The sequence below is a fragment of the Ursus arctos genome, unplaced genomic scaffold, assembly GCF_023065955.2.
Source record: "Ursus arctos isolate Adak ecotype North America unplaced genomic scaffold, UrsArc2.0 scaffold_5, whole genome shotgun sequence".
Classification (NCBI taxonomy): domain Eukaryota; kingdom Metazoa; phylum Chordata; class Mammalia; order Carnivora; family Ursidae; genus Ursus; species Ursus arctos.
The window spans coordinates 35,805,487-35,811,673 of NW_026623067.1; positions in this window are offsets into that span (position 1 = coordinate 35,805,487).

Here is a 6,187-nt window from a genome sequence, read left to right on the forward strand (position 1 = left end):
GGGACATGATTGCTGCTAAAGCTTAATCATAAGCTAGTAAAACTTAGAGTAAATCAATAGAGTAAAAACCTTCCTGTACCTGCCCCACCTATGCAACACAGGCTCTTGTTGACATAACTGGCTGTAATAGATACATTACAGGCATGAGTATGAAACCCAAGACTGTAAGCTCCCAGAGGACAGAGATTGCCTTGCATTTATGGCCCTACTCCCAAAATATGAGTTCCCCAAAACGAGTCAATTAAATGACCATTTTCCCCCTGTAAAACTCAAGAACATGTCCTTGGACGATATCTTCTCCAGATCCTAGTTTATAATATGTAACCAGTGTGATATGTGACCAATATGCATCCATACAAGATTCATTTTAAAAAACAAAAACAAAACAAAACATTTTTTTTTTTAATCTTTCACCATCCCTTTAAACCTGGGCAGTGGGAATACATCTGTTACACACTTGATTCAGGCAGATTTCATGAGTTGCCTGGTCACCCTTAGGAATAGAAAATTCCTAGGGTGTTTGAGGGGTGCCTGGCTGGCTCAGTCAATAGAACATATGACTCTTGATCTCTGGGTCATGAGTTTAAGCCCCACATTGGGCGTAGAGCTTACATTAAGAAAATATAATAATAATAGTCCTACAGTGTTTGAATCACAAAGAGTGACCCTTTCCCCTAATCCCCCCCCCCCCCCCCCCAAGGAGAGAGCTCCCTCACTGCCTGCCCTAGAGAGACATCATGCCTGGTCTTTCTCGCACTCTTAACTTCCATGGGCTGGTTTAACACTTGGACATGATAGATATTTAAAGGCACCCCTTTTTTTCCTGGTGGATACTTGTACGGTTACTTCAGAAACCACCCCCATCCCCATTCTCTGGTGGTTTCCCACCCATAGTTCCCTTGATCTGAGCAAAAGCACTCTGTTTTGGCAGTTCTTTACTCCCTCTTTCAGCCCCTTGGAATCTGGAGGCCTACCTCCAACTTCCTGTCCGTTGAAACTTGTTTTTCTCTGTAAGGACCCTGTCAAATAGGATCTAAGATCGCTCTCACACCCGCCCATTTGCAAGTGACCCTGGGGCCACCCCGTGTAGTTGTGCTCGGTGATGCACTCCACACCCTAGGGAGTACCATTCTCATCATCCTTGCAGATTTGTATCTTGATTTTGATAGTTTTCCAGCAGATGGCAGTAAAGTGTTTTGTCCAAAGTAAATTAGTGTGACTTTTTCCAATAGCCGGTAGTGAAGTGTCTGGGTGAAAGAGAATTTCTTTTTTACCGTGCTGTTTAGGCTAGTGGTAGCCCCCTATGGTCCACCCCTGGTCTACGTGAATCTCTCATGCACTTCTTGCCCAAACAAACGGGAGTACAGGCCAACCCAGTGCGGTTTCAGCATTCCTCTGCTCTTTTGCCAAAACAGTGGCCAGCCCTTCCCTGGTCCTCTATATTTTCCAGGCAGGAGTCAGACACAGGTCCACTGTGCCTCTCTAACTACAAGAGGCACATCTGAAGTACTCTGAGTAGTTCCTTTGACGAAGGTTCCTCTCCCTCAGTTTGAGATAAAACTAAGGCAGGCGGCTGGTAAGAATTCACGGCATTGCAACAATAGTCTCCAAAGAAATAATATTCTCACTTGACCTTTTATAACTTGTTGTAAGCATTTGGAGTTATCTACCTGATTCTGTCTAGATTTCTAGGGGGAGTCCATTTCAGAACTCACTTTAGTGAGTTTTTTGGAGGGTGGAGGCAGCTGTTGGATTTTTTTTTTAATATCCTGGTACTTAAAAACAGTAATTCTCAACCATGGATAATTTTTATGGCCATGTCTAGAGACACTTCTATGAGCTATTGGTGCTGTTGGCATCTAGCAGGTAGAGGTCAAGGACACTGCTAAACATCCTAGGATGCATAGGACAGCCCTCCCCATGAGAAAGAACTATCTGGCTGAAAATGGAACATCTTGTGAAAAATAGAATTTCTACACTTTGCAGTCATTGTAAGTAAGAAAACACCTCAAAATTACATCACTTTTTTCTTCCTTTTGCCTCCAAATATTTCACCCATAGATGTAGAAGTTACATTTTAATACATAATTAGTGTCAAAAACAGCATTTCAGATAGCTATTTGGCCAGGATGAGAAGTGACTAGTGTGTTGCTAAGACTTCCTCTGAAGGTGAGGCCTACCAGAAAAATTATTATTTCAGGTGAAATCTTTTAGGTATTTCTTTGCAAGCTGACTTTTATAGCCTAGGAAAACAAACACCTTACCCAGCTTCTCTGAGCAGAGGCTTTCAGCCCCTCAAAAGTAAAATCATGAGTCAAATCACTATAGAAGAAATATCTATTTGCTTCAACCCCAAAACACATCCTAGAGGAGGACATCAGCATGTCTGCCTCCCCAGGGTCACCCACGTCACTGGGATGAGACTGAAGTTAGGGAGCAGCTCTCTGTCTGTACTACTTTACAGAGGAACCCTCATTATTCAAGGAGGATGCAAATGGACCTCTCCCCTCCACCCACCCGTGGAATACTCCGATTGAATTCAGCTCTCCTAGATGTAGCAAGATGTTGAGCCCTTCTCTTGTGCCTTCAGTAAGAAAACTTTGATTAAGTGTCCTCCTCACCCTTACTGATCTCATATCTGGCCAAGGCTATTAGAGGACTAGCATAGAGATTAACTTTTGTTCATTCAAGGCTGCTATTATCTTTTTTATTTTTTTATTTGTTTTTTTAAGCTTTTATTTACTTATTTGACAGAGAGACAGCCAGCGAGAGAGGGAACACAAGCAGGGGGAGTGGGAGAGGAAGAAGCAGGCTCCCAGCAGGGCAGGGAGCCCGATGCAGGGCTGGATCCCAGGACCCTGGGATCCCGCCCTGAGCTGAAGGCAGATGCTTAATGACTGAGCCACCCAGGCACTCCTGCTATTATCTTTTTTAATACAGTGGTCCTAAGAAACTGGAGCCATAATGTCCAGCAAGAGCCATAAGACATATCCCATCCCCACTGATCCTATCACTTAAAAAGTAAAATAGTCACAACAAACATTCCATACTTATGAATGTCAGACCTGGAACAAGAACAATTGAATTTATAATACGAAAACCTGTATTTGAGTTCTAGTCCTTTCACTGAGTAGCCATGTGACTCTGATCAAGGTACTTAACCTAAATGCACCTTAGAGTCCCCATTGGTAAAATAGGGAAAATAATACTGAAATGAATTGGTATGCATGAAAGTGTTTTATAAGCTGTATACTACAATTTTTTTCACTCTTCTCTCCTGCACCTCTTCCAGAGACCTAACGAAGTCTCTGGAGATGTTTTCCCACCATCTGAGTTTTTATTGCTAGCAATGAGCCCCATGTGGAAGTCTTTCTTGGCAGAAGTTGCTAAATACTTGTAAATTTATTTTTAAGTGAAAACCAACAACAACTAAGAACCCCAAACTCTTGGTGCTATTTTTAAGATATTCTGAACCTTGTGAATTGTAATACATGGGCACATATGTCCTCCCTAATTAGGAAGCATATTTACACTGCCCACTTATGGAAGACATACATATAAATAAGTATGGGAAACAGATGCAGTTTTGTGTGCAAGAGAAACTGCACAAGACATGATGCTGTACCTACCTGGATTCCCACACAGCAGTAAAATGCTCTTGAAGTCAATCAAACTAATTTTTTTTCCTGAAGTATTCATGTATATTGGGAAAAAAGGGACTAAAAACTTCACAAAATTAAAATTTTCTCATAAAGAAGGAACTCACCCTGAGAGAGCGGTATTGCTGGCTCTTCTGAGGAATGCAGTGGAATCTGCCTGGGCCACTTTCCCCAGGACCATTGTGCCAGCACGCAAGAATGCATGTTCTTCATAAACAAAAAAAATATTACTCGCTGCAAAGAGAAGAAACTGTTCCAGGGTGTACAAATCCCACGCCAACATCCAAAATAATGGCAAATACTGTTCTGATCTTAGCAACCCCAAGTAACCTTTGAGCCATTTATTTATTCAGCACATATTTCTTGAACAACTACTACAGGTCCGGCACTGTGTTAGGGGATATAATCATGATCTCTGCCCTGAAAAAGCTTCATCTTACATATTTCTGGAATAGAACCAAAGCTAACATGCTGTTTATTTCAGCTTCCATATTCACTCACACAGCTACTGGTACCATCCAGTTTGGGGAGCTAGAACAATTGACAGTAACGCTCATCTTTGCCAAGTCCACATTTTTGGCCTGATCGCTCAGAATTCACTGTATGACAATAATATAAGCCAATGAGATCATTAGCTATAAGACTAAGTTGTTTTGGAGGCACCTGGGTGGCTCAGTTGGTTAAGTCTGCCTTCAGCTCAGGTCATGATCTCAGGGTCCTGGGATCAAGCCCTGAATCAGGCTCCCTGCTCAGCCGGGCATCTGTTGCTCTCTCTCCCTCTGCCACTCCCCTGCTTGTGCTCTCTCCCCCTCTCTCTCTCTCAAATAAATGAAATCTTTATTTAAAAAAGAGACTCGGTTGTTTTGGCTTCTTGATTAAATTCCTATAGTCAACTAGGTATTTTTTCCACAATCAGAACTTTTATTGTTTAAAAAGGGGGGGATGGTGCCAGGCCGGCTCATTTGGTAGAGCATGTGACTCTCGATCTCAGGCTCGTGGGTTCGAGGCCCACATTGGAGGTAGAGTTTACAAAAAAAAAAAAAAAGATATCCCTTTCTCTTCTCCCCTCTCCCTATATCCATGTAAGGGAAATTTAAAAAGTGCTCAGAGATTCAATGAGATTATGACCCTCACAAAACCATGGGCATTCTACTACTCAGGTAGGAAAAAGAAATCCAGAAATCCAGGCAGGAGTATCTTGCCATTCTGCATACCCTTCTTCTTCCTCAGAAGCCTTAGGCTTTTGGATCTTCCTACCATTTGACCAGCCAGACTCCTCAAACTCCTTTCATTAGGGCCATACCTTCTCTGGCAAACTAACAGCCCAAATCCTCGCAGATGGCAATCTAAATGCAACCATATTTTTGCCAAATATTTACACCTGACTGCTCTTGTCCACTAAAGACAAGGGCATATAATGATTTACAGAGCATCTAGTGTTTTTCCAGTCCCCAAGCTCATCAGCAGAGAAACTCTGAAATATGAAGGCTTACACTCTTATTTCACTCTTTCATAATGACAGAAATCAAACTGTACACAGGGGGAGAAGTATTACAGTTATTATGCATGTGTCTTATCACCCTTTTAGAGTATGGCACTGCCTGTATCCTAAATGAGTGTCTTACCAAAAACAAGTCCCATAAAAACACTTGAGAAAAGAAATGGCCCTTAGTGCAACCAAATTTGTTGTCTTTTAACAAGGTTTTGCTAGTGGTTTCTCCTTATTTGCTTTATGTGTATTTTTTTCCTCCACCTGGAATACTTGGATACTTCTTACTCATTGATGCACTTAAAAATATTTATTGAGCACCTAGTATGTACCAGGTACTGTGCCAAGTGCTGGAGACATAGCAGTGAACACACTAGACATGATTCCTGCCTTGTGGGGAACATAGTGTAATTACGTCAATAAGCCTAAGTCCAGTTTAAGTGTCCTAAGTATCACTTTATCTGGGCAGCCACTGTGACCTCACGTAGGTTGGATAAGGAATCCGTTTTCTCTGGGTCTCAGACATCTTGCCCATATTTCACATTGGAGACTTTCCCCAAACTCCTATCCCTAAAGGAGAAGATGAAAAAAAAAAGCCTGACCTACCAAAAGAAAGGGTAAGGAAAACTGAATGTCTCCACCTTAATTGAAGACGGAGTAGAGAAAAAGAAAATTCTCCTCTGAGATTTCCTAAACAAGTTTTACAAGCATATTGAGGGGAGCAGAATTTCACACTATCTGTGGGAACCAGAAAACCCTGAGCTGAAAATTATAAAGGTGATCACTTTAGTGCCCCCAGGCACCTTGCATAAGCAAAAGTAAAGTCCTCTCTGGAGGGGCGCCTAGGTGTCTCAGTAGGTTAAGCATCTGGCCTTGGGCTCAGGTCAGGATCCCAAGGGGATGGAGCCCCACATCAGGCTCAGTGGGGAGCATGCTTTTCCCTCCCCCTTTGCCCCTCCCCCCTGCTCAGTGTTCAGTCGCTCACTTTCACTCTCTCTCTCAAATACATAAATATTTTAAAAAAGGAAATAATGAGCTT